Raw genomic sequence first — 22,831 nt, forward strand, 5'->3', positions numbered from 1 at the left:
CCTCTGAATAAAGAGTCATATAGACCTATAGCACTACTCAACTCGGATTACAAGTTGCTGACATCAATCTTGGCTAAAAGACTCCAAAAAGTGATAGGGGATCTTATTAATAAAGATCAGGCAGGCTTTATATCGGGGCGCAATATAGCAGCAAAGATCAGAGAACTATGCTTAGTTCTAGATTATTTTTACAACTCCCCAGAAACCACAACCCAAAACCAATCTGACGTAGCAATAATTGCATTAGACGCAGAAAAAGCGTTCGACTCGGTTTTCCATCATCATATTATTGATTCTTTACAGCGGTTCGGTTTCAAGGATAATTTCCCTCTTTTCATTAATAACCTATGTTCTAAGTCCACAACCAAATTGGTGGTTAATAAACTGGAATCTGACTCAATTAACTTACAAAGGGGCACAAGGCAGGGGTGCCCCCTGTCACCACTTTTATTCGATTTAGCGATTGAGCCATTGGCTATTAGAATTAGACAGAGGATACAAGGGATAAGGATTGGTTCAGTCGAACCAAAAGTTGCTTTATACGCTGATGATGTTTTAATTTATATGTCCAATACAGCAGTCAACATCCCGAGATTGATCTCGATAACTAATGCATTTGGCTCCTTTTCAGGCTATAAGCTAAATGTTTCTAAGTCAGAGATACTATGGGTAAGGAAGAATGAGCTCTCAATTAACAAGACACCATTTAGAGAGGTGCTGAGCCATCTTAAATACTTAGGGATCTTTGTTTCGCCAAATCCACATGAATGGTATAATCTCAATATTTCTCCCATCCTAGCCAAAATCAAAGAATACATGTTAAGCTGGCAAAACCTTCCAATATCCTTATCAGGGCGCATTGCTCTGTTTAAAATGATTCTATTACCTAAAATTCTATACCCTCTCCAAAATATTCCAGTGATGCTAAAAGTCAGAGATTGGAAAAGTTTAAATAGGGCGCTGCGATATTTTATCTGGAAGTGCAAGAGACCTCGAATTTCTCTAAATAAACTCCACCTTCCTAGGAGGTATGGCGGATTGGCTCTTCCGGATCTTAACAAGTATAACCTGGTTTTCCTCTCACGCATTGTAATAGACTGGATCCTAAATAAGGATTATTTTACTAATAATAGCCTGGAGAGGAGCATTATATTCCCCTACAATCCCTCAGCCTTAATTCACTGCCCGACACAGTTAATCCCAAAAAAAGTGAGGGGTATTCAATCAATTTATAAGGTTATACAAGCCTGGAAAAAATTAGGACGCAAACTAGACATTGATTTAACTATTCCAAAGTTTCAAGGACTATGTGGCAATCCAGAATTTCAGGAGGGCATCCAAGCACAAGTGTTCCAAATTTGGCAGAGAAAGGGTCTCTTTCTCATGACTCAATTTATCGACCAGGGTACTGCATCGATCAAAACCTTTGAAAGGTTGAAACAGGAATTTGATTTAAGCAATAAAGATTTTTTTGCTTATCTTCAAGCTAGGCATTATCTATTCTCGTTAATACAGAAGTTCGGCTGGTCATGGTCGTGGGGAGAGTTAGATAACTGGCCTATTCTGGCTAAAAATGAACTATCGTCGATATCGCGCTGGTATAACTTGTTGATAAGTAAAGATGGGGAATCCAATCTTCAACAGATAACTCAAAAATGGAATCAATTAGTACCAGGTCTAGACATTGAGATAGAACAGGTGGAGAATTCTATAGATATTGTAGCTCAGACTACACTATCCACAAACTGGAGGGAGTCACATATTAAACTACTTTATAGAACATACTATACTCCTCTCAAAGGGTTTAAGTGGCACAATTATGACTTCAATGTTTGTCCTAAATGTTCTTCTCCGGCTGTGGACATAGTCCATATGATTTGGTCATGCCCTAGGATTAGGCAGTTATGGAAAAAGGTAGAGTTTTGGCTAATTAATACACTGAAGCTTCCTACTTTCTCTCTCTCTCTGGCAGGGGTGGTATTCTTAACAGAACTCTCTCCGGAGCAAAAAAAAATTAGGAATGGGGCAATCCTGGCAACGAGGAATTTAATTTTTGGAAAATGGAGAGACTTCTCAATACCTAGCATTCAAGAAATTAAAAATTTTATGAAAAAACAATGCGTTATTGAACAAATGGATGTATCTCTAACTTCGGAAAAGGAAGTAATCTCATTTTTTAAAAAATGGGCAGCCTTCATTAAAATATTTACTCCAGAAGAAATAAATCAACTAATATACCCTTTTAGACACTCAGAAATAGTCATATTAGGACTATGGTAATAATTGGATTGTGAATAATCTTTAAGCTCCCATCTAATTGGAGGGGGTTTGTGGGAGTTGGGAGGAGAGAGAAAGAGAAGGAGAATAACTCTTTTAAAGAAAAAAAAAAGAAAAAAATTTTCTTTTTTTTTTTTTTTTTTTTTTTTTTTTCTCCCCCTCTCTCTTTTCCTCTCCCCGCGCCTCTCTCTATACCTAGACTAGGTTTTTTTGATTTGAATTTTTTGCTGTTGCCTATTCTGAAGATACTAGATGTAGAACATTATTGACAAAGCATAGACAGGGAAAGGAAAAAAAGAGAAAAAGAGGCTTTGATTACTGTTTTATTTTTGACACATCTTCGATATATCTTGAGTGAAGTATGATCATTGTTTGCCGGGTCATTTTGTCATTGTAGCCGGTTTTTTTTTTTTCATTTATATTTCCCTGTATTGTTGATCTGATTTCATCACTGTACATAATTGTATTTTACGTTGCCTCAATAAAAATAATTTAAAAAAAAAAAAAAAAAAAAACTGTAAGTGGATCGTCAGGGGGTTAGTGTTAGGCTTTTTTAAGGGTTTATTGGGTGGGTTTTATTTTTTAGTTTAGGGTCTGGGCAGTAAAAGAGCTAAATGCCCTTTTAAGAGCAATGCCCATACAAATGCCCTTTTCAGGACAATGGGTAGCTTAGGTTTTTTTAGAATTAGGTTTTTTATTTGGGTGGTTGGTTGGGTGTTTTTTTTACAAGTAAAAGAGCTGATATCTTTGGGGCAATGCCCCACAAAAGGCCCTTTTAAGGGCTATTGGATTAGGTGTAATTATTTTTTATTTTGGATAATTTCATTTTTTATTTTTTGTAATTTAGTTATGTAATTTTTAGAGTAGTGTTAGGATTTTTTTAATGTGTAGTTTAGTTTATTTAATTGGTAGTTTAATTTTAGTTTAATATATTAGTTTAATTGTTAGTTTAAACTTAGTTTTTTTAATTTGACAGGTAAGTTTTAATTTAATTTAAGATAGGGAAATTGTAATTTTAATATAAAGTTAGGGTGGCGTTAGGTTTAGGGGTTACTAGTTTAAATTAGTTTATTGAGATGTTGGGGGCTTTCGGTTTAGGGGTTAATAGTTTTATTTAGTATATTTCGTTGTGGGGGGCTTTCGGTTTAGGGGTTAATAGGTTTATTAAAGTGGCTTGCGGTTTAGGGCTTAATAACTTTAGTATAACAGGGGGGATGTGGACGGATGGCAGATTAGGGGTTAATAATATTTAAATAGTGTTTGCGATGCGGGAGGGCGGCGGTTTAGGGGTTAATAACTTTAGTATAGTGGTGATGATGTCGGGGAGCGGCAAAATTTTGGTTAATAAATTTTTTTAGTTTCGGCGATGTCGGGAGCGGCAGATTAGGGTTAATAAATGTATTATAGTGTTTGCGATGCGGAAGGGCCTTGGTTTAGGGGTGTTTAGTGTACTTTGTAGCAGTTTAGTTATGAGTTTTATGCTACAGCTTTGTAGTGTAAAACTGTCATAACTACTGACCGCAAAACTCGTAATAAAGGCACAATGGGAAACACATGAAAAAACACAATTTTTACGAGTGCAGTACTGACGTTGTGGTACAGGCTAAAAGGTGTGCGGTACACCTATACCGACAAGACTTGTAATAGCTGCGGTGCTGTTTTAACGCTGAAAATGCCATATTTTCAGTGTTACGAGCCACAACGCAAAACTCGTAATCTAGGTGTAAGTGTTCAATCTCCATGCCATCAAGCTTAGAGATTTAAGATCCTAATGAAAAAAATGGATCTTGAGGCAGAACATCCTGTCGCAGAGGAAGTGGCCCTGGAGGACAAATAGACATCTGAACTAGAGCCACAAACCAAATTCTGTGAGACCAGGCCAGAGCAATCAACATTACAGATGCCCCCTCATTCCTGATCCTGGCAATTACCCTTGGTAGAAGTACCAGAGGAGGAAAAACATATGCTAGTCGAACAAGTTGACGCTAGAGTATCCACAAACTCTGCCTGAAGATCCCTGAACTTCGCAAAGTATCTGTGAAGAGTGTTAACATAGAGGCCATTCGATCTATTTCTGGGAGACCCTAAAGTTCCACAATCTGTGATCGGTGATAATGATCTCACAATGCAGATAATGCGTAATAGTTTATCCTCAGCAATTTAGGATAAACATATATATCATAGCACACTAGAAGATATATAAAGCTCTTTTACAATGAGCAGTCTTACGGCTAGATTTAGAGTTTTGTCGGTAACGACCCGAAAAGCTAACGCCGGCTTTTTTCTGGCCGCACCATAAAAATAACTCTGGTATTGAGAGTCCACATAAAGGCTGTGTTAGGCTCCAAAAAAGGAGCGTAGAGCATATTTAACGCAGCTTCAACTCTCGATACCAGAGTTGCTTACGGACGCGGCCAACCTCAAAAACGTGCTTGTGCACAATTCCCCCATAGGAAACAATGGGGCTGTTTGAGCTGAAAAAAAACCTAACACCTGAAAAAAAGCCGCGTTCAGCTCCTAACGCAGCCCCATTGTTTGCTATGCGGAAACACTTCCTACGTCTGCACCTAACACCCTAACATGTACCCCGAGTCTAAACACCCCTAGCCTTACACTTATTAACCCCTAATCTGCCGCCCCCGCTATCGCTGACACCTGCATATTATTATTAACCCCTAATCTGCCGCTCCGTAAACCGCCGCTACTTACATTATACCTATGTACCCCTAATCTGCTGCCCTAACATCGCCGACCCCTCTATTATATTTATTAACCCCTAATCTGCCCCCCACAATGTCGCCTCCACCTGCCTACACTTATTAACCCCTAATCTGCCGAGCGGACCTGAGCGCTACTATAATAAAGTTATTAACCCCTAATCCGCCTCACTAACCCTATAATAAATAGTATTAACCCCTAATCTGCCCTCCCTAACATCGCCGACACCTAACTTCAATTATTAACCCCTAATCTGCCGACTGGAGCTCACCACTATTCTAATAAATGTATTAACCCCTAAAGCTAAGTCTAACCCTAACACTAACACCCCCCTAAATTAAATATAATTTACATCTAACGAAATTAATTATCTCTTATTAAATAAATTATTCCTATTTAAAGCTAAATACTTACCTGTAAAATAAATCCTAATATAGCTACACTATAAATTATAATTATATTGTAGCTATTTTAGGATTAATATTTATTTTACAGGTAACTTTGTAATTATTTTAACCAGGTACAATAGCTATTAAATAGTTAATAACTATTTAATAGTTACCTAGTTAAAATAATAACAAAATTACCTGTAAAATAAATCCTAACCTAAGTTACAATTAAACCTAACACTACACTATCATTAAATTAATTAAATAAAATATCTACAATTACCTACAATTAAACCTAACACTACACTATCAATACATTAATTAAATACAATATCTACAAATAACTACAATGAAATAAACTAACTAAAGTACAAAAAATAAAAAAGAACTAAGTTACAAAAAATAAAAAAATATTTACAAACATAAGGAAAATCTTACAACAATTTTAAACTAATTACACCTACTCTAAGCCCCCTAATAAAATAACAAAGACCCCAAAATAAAAAATGCCCTACCCTATTCTAAATTACTAAAGTTCAAAGCTCTTTTACCTTACCAGCCCTGAACAGGGCCCTTTGCGGGGCATGCCCCAAGAAGTTCAGCTCTTTTGCCTGTAAAAAAAAACATACAATAACCCCCCAACATTACAACCCACCACCCACATACCCCTAATCTAACCCAAACCCCCCTTAAATAAACCTAACACTAAGCCCCTGAAGATCATCCTACCTTGTCTTCACCTCACCGGGTATCACACCGATCCGTCCTGGCTCCGATATCTTCATCCAACCCAAGCGGGGGCTAGACATCCACTGAAGAAGTCCAGAAGAGGGTCCAAAGTCTTCATCCTATCCGGGAAGAAGAGTAGATCCGGACCGGCAACCATCATCTTCCAAGCGGCATCTTCTATCTTCATCCGATGAGGACCGGCTCCATCCTGAAGACCTCCACCGCGGACCCATCTTCATCCGGCGACGTCCAACTGAAGAATGACGGTTCCTTTAAGGGACGTCATCCAAGATGGCGTCCCTCGAATTCCGATTGGCTGATAGGATTCTATCAGCCAATCGGAATTAAGGTAGGAATATTCTGATTGGCTGATGGAATCAGCCAATCAGAATCAAGTTCAATCCGATTGGCTGATCCAATCAGCCAATCAGATTGAGCTCGCATTCTATTGGCTGTTCCGATCAGCCAATAGAATGCGAGCTCAATCTGATTGGCTGATTCAATCAGCCAATCAGAATATTCCTACCTTAATTCCGATTGGCTGATAGAATCCTATCAGCCAATCGGAATTCGAGGGACGCCATCTTGGATGGCGTCTCTTAAAGGAACCGTCATTCTTCAGTTGGACATCGCCGGATGAAGATGGGTCCGCGGTGGAGGTCTTCAGGATGGAGCCGGTCCTCATCGGATGAAGATAGAAGATGCCGCTTGGAAGATGATGGTTGCCGGTCCGGAACTACTCTTCTTCCCGGATAGGATGAAGACTTTGGACCCTCTTCTGGACTTCTTCAGTGGATGTCTAGCCCCCGCTTGGGTTGGATGAAGATATCGGAGCCAGGACGGATCGGTGTGATACCCGGTGAGGTGAAGACAAGGTAGGATGATCTTCAGGGGCTTAGTGTTAGGTTTATTTAAGGGGGGTTTGGGTTAGATTAGGGGTATGTGGGTGGTGGGTTGTAATGTTGGGGGGGGTATTGTATGTTTTTTTTTACAGGCAAAAGAGCTAAACTTCTTGGGGCATGCCCCGCAAAGGGCCCTGTTCAGGGCTGGTAAGGTAAAAGAGCTTTGAACTTTAGTAATTTAGAATAGGGTAGGGCATTTTTTTATTTTGGGGGGCTTTGTTATTTTATTAGGGGGCTTAGAGTAGGTGTAATTAGTTTAAAATTGTTGTAATATTTTTCTTATGTTTGTAAATATTTTTTTATTTTTTGTAACTTAGTTCTTTTTTATTTTTTGTACTTTAGTTAGTTTATTTCATTGTAGTTATTTGTAGGTATTTTATTTAATTAATGTATTGATAGTGTAGTGTTAGGTTTAATTGTAGGTAATTGTAGGTATTTTATTTAATTAATTTATTGATAGTGTAGTGTTAGGTTTAATTGTAACTTAGGTTAGGATTTATTTTACAGGTAAATTTGTAATTATTTTAACTATTTTAGCTATTAAATAGTTCTTAACTATTTAATAGCTATTGTACCTGGTTAAAATAAATACAAAGTTACCTGTAAAATAAATATTAATCCTAAAATAGCTATAATATAATTATAATTTATGTTGTAGCTATATTAGGATTTATTTTACAAGTAAGTATTTAGCTTTAAATAGGAATAATTTATTTAATAAGAGTTAATTAATTTCGTTAGATTAAAATTATATTTACCTTAGGGGGGTGTTAGTGTTAGGGTTAGACTTAGCTTTAGGGGTTAATACATTTATTAGAATAGCGGCGAGATTCGGTCGGCAGATTAGGGGTTAATAATTGAAGTTAGGTGTCGGCGATGTTAGGGAGGGCAGGTTAGGTGTTAATAAATATAATATAGGGGTCGGCGGTGTTAGGGGCAGCAGATTAGGGGTACATAGCTATAATGTAGCTGGTGGCTCTTTGCGGTCGGCAGATTAGGGGTTAATTATTGTAGGTAGGTGGCGACGTTGTGGGGGGCAGGTTAGGGGTTAATAAATATAATATAGGGGTTGGCGATGTTAGGGCAGCAGATTAGGGGTACATAGCTATAATGTAGCTGGCGGCGGCGTGCGGACGGCAGATTAGGGGTTAATAAGTGTAGGTAGCTGGCGGCGACGTTGTGGGGGCAGATTAGGGGTTAATAAATATAATATAGGGGTCGGCGGTGTTAGGGGCAGCAGATTAGGGGTACATAAGGATAACGTAGGTGGCGGTCGGCAGATTAGGGGTTAAAAAAAATTAATCGAATTGCGGCGATGTGGTGGGACCTCGGTTTAGGGGTACATAGGTAGTTTTTGGGTGTTAGTGTACTTAAGAGTACAGTAGTTAAGAGCTTTATGAACCGGCGTTAGCCCAGAAAGCTCTTAACTACTGACTTTTTTCTGCGGCTGGAGTTTTGTCGTTAGAATTCTAACGCTCACTTCAGACACGACTCTAAATACCGGAGTTAGAAAAATCCCATTGAAAAGATAGGATACGCAATTTACGTAAGGGGATTTGCGGTATGGAAAAGTCGCGGCTGAAAAGTGAGCGTTAGACCCTTTTTTGAGTGACTCCAAATACCGGAGGTAGCCTAAAACCAGCTTTAGGAGCCTCTAACGCTGGTTTTCACGGCTACCGCCAAACTCCAAATCTAGGCCTTAGAGAGCACAAGCAATAAAATCCAAACCATGTGAAGCAAATATGTATTGTATATAAATGATCAGACAAAAATAATCATCACAAAAAGGCAATGATGAGGTATACCATTTGTAAAGCAATACTGAAACAATAAAATAATTTAATTATTAATTAAGCATAAGTACAGGGGCAGAACTACAGGCGGTGCAGCTGGTAAAGTGAGGGGCCCATCAAGCAGGCTGAAACATTTTATGGGGTATATGTTTTTTTTATTTGGTGAATTTCTGTCTGCCATGTTTTTTAACTCGTACTCAAATGTAAAATAAAAGGGCTGGAAAGAGGTACCGCAGCTGCTACCAAATCCTCCAATCAGAGTGGTCCTCATTTTATCCAAGGACACCGCCTGCAGTGCACTAGGGGTGGGGCAGGTCAAATTAGGCTGGCGGGCTATATATATATATATATATATATATATATATGTATATATATATATATATATATATATACACACACACATTATAGAGAGAGTTGAGAAAATGTCAGTGTAATGTTTTAAAAAGCTAAAAAAAGTTCTTTCATAGTCAATGTATATATTTTATTTATACAGTTAAAAAATTGTTTATAATGAATTAATTCCCTATTTTATTAGCATAAATAAAAATTATTCTACTTATTCATATATAGTTTGGTGTTATTTCTATTCCCTTGAGTTAACTGGTGGGGTTGGGGTGCCCAAAAAAAAAATCTTGCACCAGGCGGGTCCTCTGTTCATGAGGTCTGCCACTGCATATGTATATATCATGATTATTTATTTATTAACAAACAGCAATCATGAAATAACATAGAATAATATTTAGGAACCAAGTAGGTATGCATGAACTTCTAAAGAGGGGTTAGGACGTATACGTTGTGAGCATGCATGGAGTGTATGTTGCTAATGAAGCATGGATGAAGTGTTGGGTGTTGTCACTAGGTGCATGATAATATCCTTGGGATCTTATCTTTCTTGGCTGGATATACCACAGCTGTCTGACTTCAGATCAAGCTAAAAATTTCTTTGGATTAAGAGGAGTTGATACCATTACTATATCCAAAAGGGAAAAGAAAAACTTTTCAGCCCTATTTTATTACTGGTCTATACAATGGGCTGGAGATATCTATGCTAAGATACAAATTATTAGTTCAATGTCTACTTGTTACAAAAGTAGAAAATTATCTTATTAGAAAACGTTCTTCCATTGTGGTAGGAATATCACTTAGTGTAATATTAATACTTAAACAGACATGATCCCATTTTTTTTTTTTCTTTCATGATTCTGAAAGAGTGTACAATTTTAAACAACTTTCCAATTTAGTTCTATTATCTAATTTGATTCATTCTCTTGATATCCTTTGTTGAAAATAATATCTAAAAAGGCTCAGTATTTGCTGCTTGGGGGCTGCACATTGATGCCTCGTGTGATTGGCTCACCCATGTGCATTACTATTTCTTCAACAAATGATATCTAAAGAATGAAGCAAATTAGATAATAAAAATAAATTAGAATGATGTTTAAAATTGTATTCTCTATCTGAATCATGAAAAAAAAATGGGTTTCATGTCCCTTTAAAATTCTCTTATCTGGTATATCTTTCCCTCCAACATACATATTAATGATTGTCATACATGAATAATTAGATACAGCCATTATTTGTATATTAGAAAATAGGTATTAAAATTGTGATAAATTCCCAATTCCTAATAAGTAACTTTTTATAATTTTTCCCAGAGCAAAACGCCTGCCATTTAGGTATTTATCTATGTGGGCAGAATATTTATACAACCTTGAATTAAGAGTAGCATTGTCTTCTGTATCTTGAGAAAGCAGCTGGTTTGAATTCAGAAACGTGTGGGACGAAAAAATGTTATACCAATTAAAACAGAAAAAATAAGGGGGGCGAAGCCAGGATCTGACTAAGACAGCCGCACTTTAAGTGAGCTCTGATGCCCTGACCTAAAGTTTTGTCACAAACAACATCTAACCTGCAAGCAACTAATGAGAAATCACATCCAGCAACTTGGGAAGCAAGGATGGCCTGACAGAAGTATTAATTCTTTAACGGCACAGCAGCATCTGCCCACACGGAGTTAAAATAGAAAATCACACACCGGAGGAAGTGATCACATGACCGGGTAGGCCTGAAGCCTAAAAGTAAGTCTAACTACGCAGCGAACAATACAGACAGCGGCTCCACAGCACCGCATGATAAAACAGTGTGACATCCAACTCACAATCATTTACAACGCATCTGTTTGCCATCGCTACTATATCTAATAAGAAGGCTGCCTATACAACACTCTCAACAGGCTGCTGACACACAGAACGGCAAACCTGGAAGGTGAGATGTTCAACTTATAAATGCAGCTGCATTTGACGATGAAATAAACATTTGTAAACACATCGCTCAGAGGTGGCAGAACTATTTACTAATACCTGTATACACCACAGCTGGCACAGTCTCTGGTTGCAATCGACTGAGGTAAAATGCTACAGAAATGCAACACACTATAGACTAAACATGAACTATATCAAACTAAAGTATATATGCCAGACACAAAATACACCCAGTGTTAAGTTACAAACGGCTCCCTGTATAGGACAAATAATCAGCTGGGCACAGAACCAAGGCCTTTACTGCTAGACTACATCACACATTAAAGACCCAGTCTTTAAAAAAATGTTGCCAAAGAAAGGCTCCCTAAAGGAATCACAATCTAAAGCCATGTCAACAGCAACCCCATCTGTTAATGCTTTTAACAAACAAAAAGCTACTAAAGCCACAGCTACACCGTCCTCATCTAGATCCCTTTCCTCCTCATCAGACCCGGAATCAGAATACTCAAGCAGTATGATATCTGTTCCAAAAGACCTCCTTACATCTCTTCCATCAAAAAATGAGTTTTCAGCACTTATCTCTCAAGTCAAACAATGCATCAAAGATGAGATTTCTGAGCTTAAAAAAGAAATCAATGATATCGGCACTAGGGTGGAAAGGTTGGAAGACGAAAATACAACCACCAAAAACAACTAAACAGATCTTCAACAACATCTAGAACATAATGAGCAGACCTTACAACAGTTAGGAGACAAAGTTAAGGATTTGGAAAACAGACATAAAAGAAACAACATAAGAATTCGGGGGTCCCTGAATCTGTGGACACTGGAGATTTAAACAACTATCTTCAAACCCTATTTACATATCTAAGAAATTCTTCTTCACCTGAAATAATCGAATTAGATAGAGCTCACAGAGCCCTGCACCCTCATCCAGCAGAGGGCACTTCCCCGAGACACATTATTGTTAAAATCACTAAATATCAGCTCAAAGAAGAAATAATGAAAGCTGTTAGAAATAAGTCACTTCTACAATTTGAGGGAGCTCACCTACAACTGTATGCAGACCTATCAGCTTGCACCCTGCTGAGGCGAAAGGAACTTCAACCTTTAACTCGTCACATGAGAAACCTTGGGATCAACTACAGGTGTAACTTTCCATTCCAACTATCAATTGTGCATAAAAGGAGACGTGCCACATGCACGGCGTCAATGCTGCAAGAAACTAGAGATACTGATTCCTGAAGGACTACCAGATCAAACCGCTGAGTCTTCAAATAAAAGTATGACAACCCCACCACCACTTCCTCAAAGACCTGAATGGTCCACTATCCAGCGGAAAAAAGATCCAAACATCCAGAAGCATATAGCCAACATACTGCAGTGGACTGACGTATCTTCTCCACATGAGGATGTAATGCATGCCTTATTGTGTGGTTACCACAACCCATGTTTTCTGTTTATGTCTCAATACTCCATATTCTTGTATTATTATATTGCCTTTTGTTTCCCTAGATTTAGGCCAGGATGAAAAATGATTGGATTTTAAATTGTTATTCACCCCTTTTATGATTGTATTTGCATTTGAATATGTTACTGTTAATTTTTTGTTTTATTTGATTGTAAGGCACATACACACAGACCCCAGGCTTTTCAAACAATACAAATTAAGTAAACATTCTCCAGTAGAACTATACCTAATTTTACCCAAATCTGTGCTACCAAACAAAATCACAACATATGGCAGGAACGTCTATTAATTTTGCATCTCCGAATGTAAATGGATTCAATAGTCCACATAAAAGATCTATGGCCTTATAAGATGTACGTAGAAAAGGAGGCGAAGTTGTATACCTTCAAGAAACACATTTCAAAAAGAACTCTCTCCCCAGGTATTTTTCGCCAATGGCCAATTAATTGTACATGGAGATTTTAATCCGCTCGACCCACAATTAGATAGCTCCAATAATACCATATGCATTGCAAAGACAACTATGAAGATCTCTATGGATCTATCTTAGAACCCTAGGCTTACATGACCCATGGAGATATAAATTCCTGTACCGGAAGGACTACACCTTCTCAGCTCCCAACAACTTCCACTCTAGAATAGACTATGTATTAGTAGACCACCTTACCCTTGCTCATGTAAAAGAACCAAAAATATCCCACATAACATGGTCCGATCACTCTATGGTACATTGTAAAATTCTCTAAAAAATAGAGCAAGATGTAAAATGGGGATAAACTAAATGAAAATGGATTGAGCAAATATATATTATGCTAATATATTGTGTTTAAACACATATGAAAATACTATAATAGGGTATAAACATATTTTAATAAAAATATATATTTTTTAAAAACCTAAGTACATACGTGTATATTACCTATTAAAACAATATTGACCCATACAGAAAAAGCAGATAAATGGGATGCACTACAAATATTAAGGGATGTCTCCCTGTATGAACACCTTTATGCTAAGCAGACGATAAAAAAACACCTTGTTTCAGGAGGCAGATGCACAGTGGAGCTGTGCAGAGTTCAGTATACTTCTGTAGATAAAAAGAATGTCACGTGATCAGAATACTAGAAAGTCTGATAGGACTCTTTACTCACGTGATGTAGATTTGAATGCAATTGCTGTTACAATGTTTCCAAATGCTGACAGTGCACTGGTAAAGTAGCGATCTAGGTTACCATGGAGACCACAGTCTTTACCTGTGGCTAACTTGAATGTTACTGGTAAAGAAATATATGTGTTTAAACACAATATATTAGCATAATATATATTTGCTCAATCCATATTCATTTAGTTTATCCCCATATTACATCTTGCTCTAATTTGTGGAGCGCCAGCTACATATTACAAACATACATATCTATCTACTGTCTGTTTTGAGGGGCAGACGTTTTAGTTTGGCTAGAGATACTTGTTTTTAGTGCTGCTTATATTGTTTCGTTTCATAAAAACATTTGGCAACAACTATCCTTCTACAGAGAAAAGCTAAACATGCACCTACACTTAAAAGCGGATAGGTCAGCACTTCTCCAACAAAAATACTACAAAGATGCAAATAAACCAGGCAAGATCCTAGCTATACCATTAAAAATGAAAATAGCCAAAGTATATATCCACTCTCTCAAGAGCCCCAATGGTGAGACAGAAGAACATATCATCACAATTTATATAACCTATACCCTCAACGAAATCCCCAAAGCCACACCCAAAAATGCAATAACTATCTCACTGACATCACTCTCCCAACAATAAGCCCTGATGACCAGAGTACCCTTGCCTCCCCTATAACCTTAGAAGAACTCAATCTAGCTATCAGATCACTAAAACCTAGTAAAGCACCTGGACCTGATGGACTACCCGACACTTACTACAAAACCTATATCCAAATCTTAGCACCCTAACTACTACAACTCTTCCAAACAATAGACGAAGGTGGGACATTTCCAGATACCATGCTCGAAGCCCTAATCATTGTAATCCCTAAACCAGGCAAATCACAAGAATTCCCAGCAAATTACTGTTCCATTACTTTGTTGAACACAGATTTAAAGCTATACGCTAAAATTCTTGCAAATAGACTGCACAAACTGCAGTGCTACCTAATTTAATATCATTGGATCAAGGTGGCTTTGTCCCACATCGAGAAGCAAAGGATAATACCACTAAAAACAAAGATCTAATGCATCACATACAGATCAAACATATACCCACCATATTACTCTCCGCAGACGCAGAGAAAGCGTTCAACAGACTTGATTGGACCTTTCATGAACGTACCTTATATAAATGTAATTTCCCTTACTTGTTTATTCAACACATACTGGCACTATATATCTTTCCAACCACACAAATCAGAGTAAATGGGATCTTATCCGAGCAGTTCGAAATCAGAAACGGGACCCATTAGGGTTGCCCCCTTTTACCCCTACTATTTATACTATCTCTAGAATCCCTTGCCGCCGCAATACACCAAAACCCACCAATCCAGGGAATTAACATCAAAATGAAAACCTACAAATTGGCCATGTTTGCCGATGACATCCTTATGACGCTAACCACCCCATCCAACACACTCCCTGAAACACTGAAAGAACTTGACAATTACGGTGACCTATTGAACCTCTTAGTAAATATGAATAAATCAGTGGCACTACCGATTAATATATCCCCCATAGAACTTTCCGAATTTAAGAAAAAATGCACCTTTAGACTGCAAAAAGATTCTTTAAAAGACTTAAGTATCTTACTATCCCCAGACAGTGATAAATTATTAACATTAAACTATAACAAGATCCTAACAGAATTTATCAGACTCACTTCTAATTGGTCATCCAAAAATATATCATGGCTAGGCTGAATCAGTACGGTTAAAATGACCCTTCTACCAAAGATCCTGTATCTGCTCCAAACTTTACCCATCCCATCCACAACTAAATATCTCTCCAAATTACAAAAAATAATTGACGAATACATCTGGAAACGCAAACCACCTAGAATTAACAAAAAAACTATGTACACCCCAAAAGATAGAGGAGGCATTGATGTCTCTAATTTCATACATTGCAAGAGAGCCATATCCCTACAAAGAATATGGGCATGGTGTCAACAACACTCCAACAATAACCATAATAATTGGAACATGACCTATCAAACACCACACAGCTAGGCAGTGCCTGTTGGAACCATAGGACCCTAGACCTGTTAAAGAATTGCGGAATTCCTGCTATTAAGGAAACCATAAGAAATTGGCAATTTATCCTTGCACATAATAAAAGTATATCATCCCCACATTCTCCCCTCACACCAATTTTAAACAATCCTGATTTCCCCACAGGCCTATCCTGGCTCCCTTCCCAAAGCTCCCAAAGTACCCAAAACACTACAAAAACTTTTATGGACACTATCCCGATAGCTATACTGTTAGAAAATAAACATCTTAAACCCTTACAAGAGATAAAAGAGATGGGGGACAATTACTGCTCATCCTGGTTTAAATACCACCAAATCAACCACTTTATAGCCTCTCACAAATACAGAGATAAAGTAACAAGAGAACTCACAAACTATGAAAGACTATGCATGAGACCCTCTATTTATACTGGAATTATATCCACCTGCTATAATCTACTCCTAACCTCAGAATCCCCTAACCCACACAAATTTGCCCTCTCATGGAAGAAAGAACTAGGAGAAACACTCCCAAACAATACATGATCTTCCAAAACACAACCCACTCAGCCCAAGCCCTAGAAACCAACATAAAAGTTTTACAAAGATGGTATCTCACACCACAAAGGGTAAAACATCTATTCCCATCCACCTCTAACAAATGTTGGAGATGCGGAGAGAACAAAGGGGATATGCTCCACATATGGTGGTCATGCAAGGTAATACTAATTTTTTGGTCCAATGTAATTCAACAACTTAATAGAATTCTGTCTAGCAACCTAAACCTGAACCCCCAACTATGCTTATTTAATACCCTGTCAGGAATCAGATGCAAAATTAGACTAGCTTTGTACCAGATACTACTAAACTCCACTAAACAATTAATAGCACTGAATTGGGAAAATAAAGTCACAAAAAACTCTACTATTAGAGAGATACTACTACTTCAAATCAGGTCATCTGGATTTCTTTCAAGACATCCAATTCTACTGGGAATCGTATATTAACACACTGAGATAGATGTAAATTAAATAACAAACTAACTACATAATGAAACAAGTATACTATCTTCTCTTTGTAATTACCCTATTAAGAAATGCCTTACACATTTTGGTTTTCTTTTTTGTTGATCTTATCGTAGTGTTAATGTTGACATGTTAGTAATGTATAATTATGTTATGTTCTTTATTATTTGAGTAAACTGTACTCCAAGATCTAGAGATTTCCATTCTCCAATGAGACTACAACAAGGAATATACCAACAAAAACATAATTTATGTAAGAACTTACCTGATAAATTCATTTCTTTCATATTAGCAAGAGTCCATGAGCTAGTGATGTATGGGATATACATTCCTACCAGGAGGGGCAAAGTTTCCCAAACCTTAAAATGCCTATAAATACACCCCTCACCACACCCACAATTCAGTTTAATGAATAGCCAAGAAGTGGGGTGATAAGAAAAAGTGCGAAAGCATATAAAATAAGGAATTGGAATAATTGTGCTTTATACAAAAAAATCATAACCACCACAAAAAAGGGCGGGCCTCATGGACTCTTGCTAATATGAAAGAAATGAATTTATCAGGTAAGTTCTTACATAAATTATGTTTTCTTTCATGTAATTAGCAAGAGTCCATGAGCTAGTGACGTATGGGATAATGACTACCCAAGATGTGGATCTTTCCACGCAAGAGTCACTAGAGAGGGAGGGATAAAATAAAGACAGCCAATTCCTGCTGAAAATAATCCACACCCAAAATAAAGTTTAATGAAAAACATAAACAGAAGGTTCAAACTGAAACCGCTGCCTGAAGTACTTTTCTACCAAAAACTGCTTCAGAAGAAGAAAATACATCAAAATGGTAGAATTTAGTAAAAGTATGCAAAGAGGACCAAGTTGCTGCTTTGCAAATCTGATCAACCGAAGCTTCATTCCTAAACGCCCAGGAAGTAGAAACTGACCTAGTAGAATGAGCTGTAATCCTTTGAGGCGGAGTTTTACCCGACTCGACATAGGCATGATGAATTAAAGATTTCAACCAAGATGCCAAAGAAATGGCAGAAGCTTTCTGGCCTTTTCTAGAACCGGAAAAGATAACAAATAGACTAGAAGTCTTTCGGAAAGACTTAGTAGCTTCAACATAATATTTCAAAGCTCTAACAACATCCAAAGAATGCAACGATTTCTCCTTAGAATTCTTAGGATTAGGACATAATGAGGGAACCACAATTTCTCTACTAATGTTGTTGGAATTCACAACCTTAGGTAAAAATTCAAAAGAAGTTCGCAACACCGCCTTATCCTGATGAAAAATCAGAAAAGGAGACTCACAAGAAAGAGCAGATAACTCAGAGACTCTTCTGGCAGAAGAGATCGCCAAAAGGAACAAAACTTTCCAAGAAAGTAATTTAATGTCCAATGAATGCATGGGTTCAAAAGGAGGAGCTTGAAGAGCCCCCAGAACCAAATTCAAACTCCAAGGAGGAGAAATTGACTTAATGACAGGTTTTATACGAACCAAAGCTTGTACAAAACAATGAATATCAGGAAGATTAGCAATCTTTCTGTGAAAAAGAACAGAAAGAGCAGAGATTTGTCCTTTCAAAGAACTTGCGGATAAACCTTTATCTAAACCATCCTGAAGAAACTGTAAAATTCTCGGAATTCTAAAAGAATGCCAAGAAAAATGATGAGAAAGACACCAAGAAATATAAGTCTTCCAGACTCTATAATATATCTCTCTAGATACAGATTTACGAGCCTGTAACATAGTATTAATCACAGAGTCAGAGAAACCTCTTTGACCAAGAATCAAGCGTTCAATCTCCATACCTTTAAATTTAAGGATTTGAGATCCTGATGGAAAAAAGGACCTTGCGACAGAAGGTCTGGTCTTAGCGGAAGAGTCCACGGATGGCAAGAGGCCATCCGGACAAGATCCGCATACCAAAACCTGTGAGGCCATGCCGGAGCTACCAGCAGAACAAACGAGCATTCCTTCAGAATCTTGGAGATTACTCTTGGAAGAAGAACTAGAGGCGGAAAGATATAGGCAGGATGATACTTCCAAGGAAGTGATAATGCATCCACTGCTTCCGCCTGAGAATCCCGGGATCTGGACAGATACCTGGGAAGTTTCTTGTCTAGATGAGACGCCATCAGATCTATTTCTGGAAGCTCCCACATTTGAACAATCTGAAGAAATACCTCTGGGTGAAGAGACCATTCGCCCGGATGCAACGTTTGGCGACTGAGATAATCCGCTTCCCAATTGTCTATACCTGGGATATGAACCGCAGAGATTAGACAGGAGCTGGATTCCGCCCAAACCAGAATTCGAGATACTTCTTTCATAGCCAGAGGACTGTGAGTCCCTCCTTGATGATTGATGTATGCCACAGTTGTGACATTGTCTGTCTGAAAACAAATGAACGATTCTCTCTTCAGAAGAGGCCAAGACTGAAGAGCTCTGAAAATTGCACGGAGTTCCAAAATATTGATCGGTAATCTCACCTCCTGAGATTCCCAAACTCCTTGTGCCGTCAGAGATCCCCACACAGCTCCCCAACCTGTAAGACTTGCATCTGTTGAAATTACAGTCCAGGTCGGAAGAACAAAAGAAGCCCCCTGAATTAAACGATGGTGATCTGTCCACCACGTTAGAGAGTGTCGTACAATCGGTTTTAAAGATATTAATTGAGATATCTTTGTGTAATCCCTGCACCATTGATTCAGCATACAGAGCTGAAGAGGTCGCATGTGAAAACGAGCAAAGGGGATCACGTCCGATGCAGCAGTCATAAGACCTAGAATTTCCATTCATAAGGCTACCGAAGGGAATGATTGTGACTGAAGGTTTCGACAAGCTGAAATCAATTTTAGACGTCTCTTGTCTGTCAAAGACAGAGTCATGGACACTGAATCTATCTGGAAACCCAGAAAGGTTACCCTTGTCTGAGGAATCAATGAACTTTTTAGTGAATTGATCCTCCAACCATGATCTTGAAGAAACAACACAAGTCGATTCGTATGAGATTCTGCTAAATGTAAAGACTGAGCAAGTACCAAGATATCGTCCAAATAAGGAAATACCACAATACCCTGTTCTCTGATTACAGACAGAAGGGCACCGAGAACCTTTGTAAAAATTCTTGGAGCTGTAGCTAGGCCAAACGGCAGAGCCACAAACTGGTAATGCTTGTCCAGAAAAGAGAATCTCAGGAACTGATAATGATCTGGATGAATCGGAATATGCAGATATGCATCCTGTAAATCTATTGTGGACATATAATGCCCTTGCTGAACAAAAGGCAAGATAGTCCTTACAGTTACCATTTTGAACGTTGGTATCCTTACATAACGATTCAATATTTTTAGATCCAGAACTGGTCTGAAGGAATTCTCCTTCTTTGGTACAATGAAGAGATTCGAATAAAACCCCAGCCCCTGTTCCAGAACTGGAACTGGCATAATTACTCCAGCCAACTCTAGATCTGAAACACATTTCAGAAATGCTTGAGCTTTCACTGGATTTACTGGGACACGGGAAAGAAAAAATCTCTTTGCAGGAGGTCTTATCTTGAAACCAATCCTGTACCCTTCTGAAACAATGTTCTGAATCCAAAGATTGTGAACAGAATTGATCCAAATTTCTTTGAAAAAACGTAACCTGCCCCCTACCAGCTGAGCTGGAATGAGGGCCGCACCTTCATGTGGACTTAGAAGCTGGCTTTGCTTTTCTAGAAGGCTTGGATTTATTCCAGACTGGAGATGGTTTCCAAACTGAAACTGCTCCTGAGGATGAAGGATCAGGTTTTTGTTCTTTGTTGAAACGAAAGGAACGAAAACGATTGTTAGCCCTGTTTTTACCCTTAGATTTTTTATCCTGTGGTAAAAAAGTTCCTTTCCCACCAGTAACAGTTGAGATAATAGAATCCAACTGAGAACCAAATAATTTATTACCCTGGAAAGAAATGGAAAGTAGAGTCGATTTAGAAGACATATCAGCATTCCAAGTTTTAAGCCATAAAGCTCTTCTAGCTAAAATAGCTAGAGACATAAACCTGACATCAACTCTGATAATATCAAAAATGGCATCACAGATAAAATTATTAGCATGTTGAAGAAGAATAATAATATTATGAGAATCATGATCTGTTACTTGTTGCGCCAAAGTTTCCAACCAAAAAGTTGAAGCTGCAGCAACATCAGCCAATGATATAGCAGGTCTAAGAAGATTACCTGAACACAGATAAGCTTTTCTTAGAAAGGATTCAATTTTCCTATCTAGAGGATCCTTAAACGAAGTACCATCTGACGTAGGAATAGTAGTACATTTAGCAAGGGTAGAAATAGCCCCATCAACTTTAGGGATTTTGTCCCAAAATTCTAATCTGTCAGACGGCACAGGATATAATTGCTTAAAACGTTTAGAAGGAGTAAATGAATTACCCAAATTATTCCATTCTCTGGAAATTACGTCAGAAATAGCACCAGGAACAGGAAAAACTTCTGGAATAACCACAGGAGATTTAAAGACCTTATCTAAACGTTTAGATTTAGTATCAAGAGGACCAGAATCCTCAATTTCTAAAGCAATTAGTACTTCTTTAAGTAAAGAACGAATAAATTCCATTTTAAATAAATATGAAGATTTATCAGCATCAACCTCTGAGACAGAATCCTCTGAACCAGAAGAGTCATTAGAATCAGAATGATGATGTTCATTTAAAAATTCATCTGTATAAAGAGAAGTTTTAAAAGATTTTTTATGTTTACTAGAAGGAGGAATAACAGACATAGCCTTCTTGATGGATTCAGAAACAAAATCTCTTATGTTATCAGGAACATTCTGAACATTAGATGTTGATGGAACTGCAACAGGTAATGGTACATTACTAAAGGAAATATTATCTGCATTAACAAGTTTGTCATGACAATTAATACAAACAACAGCTGGAGGAACAGCTACCAAAAGTTTACAGCAGATACACTTAGCTTTGGTAGTTCCAGCACCAGACAGCGATTTTCCTGAAGTATCTTCTGACTCAGATGCAACGTGAGACATCTTGCAATATGTAAGAGAAAAAACAACATATAAAGCAAAATTGATCAAATTCCTTAAATGACAGTTTCAGGAATGGGAAAAAATGCCAAGGAACAAGCTTCTAGCAACCAGAAGCAAAGAAAAAAATGAGACTTAAATAATGTGGAGACAAAAGCGACGCCCATATTTTTTTAGCGCCAAATAAGACGCCCACATTATTTGGTGCCTAAATGCTTTTGGCGCCAAAAATGACGCCACGTCCGGAACGCCGACATTTTTGGCGCAAAAGAACGTCAAAAATGACACAACTTCCGGTGACACGTATGACGCCGGAAACAGAAAAGATTTTTTGCGCCAAAAAAGTCCGCGCCAAGAATGACGCAATAAAATGAAGCATTTTCAGCCCCCGCGAGCCTAACAGCCCACAGGGAAAAAAGTCAAATTTTTAAGGTAAGAAAAATATTTGATTCAAGTGCATTGTCCCAAATATGAAACTGACTGTCTGAAAAAAAGGAATGTTGAACATCCTGAGTCAAGGCAAATAAATGTTTGAATACATATATTTAGAACTTTATTAAAAAAAGTGCCCAACCATAGCTTAGAGTGTCACAGAAAATAAGACTTACTTACCCCAGGACACTCATCTACATGTTTGTAGAAAGCCAAACCAGTACTGAAACGAAAATCAGCAGAGGTAATGGTATATATATAAGAGTATATCGTCGATCTGAAAAGGGAGGTAAGAGATGAATCTCTACGACCGATAACAGAGAACCTATGAAATATACCCCGTAGAAGGAGATCATTGAATTCAAACAGGCAATACTCTCCTCACATCCCTCTGATATTCACTGCACGCTGAGAGGAAAACCGGGCTCCAACCTGCTGCGGAGCGCATATCAACGTAGAATCTAGCACAAACTTACTTCACCACCTCCATAGGAGGCAAAGTTTGTAAAACTGAATTGTGGGTGTGGTGAGGGGTGTATTTATAGGCATTTTAAGGTTTGGGAAACTTT

The sequence above is a fragment of the Bombina bombina genome, chromosome 9 (genome assembly GCF_027579735.1).
Source record: "Bombina bombina isolate aBomBom1 chromosome 9, aBomBom1.pri, whole genome shotgun sequence".
In the NCBI taxonomy this organism is placed as follows: Eukaryota; Metazoa; Chordata; class Amphibia; order Anura; family Bombinatoridae; genus Bombina; species Bombina bombina.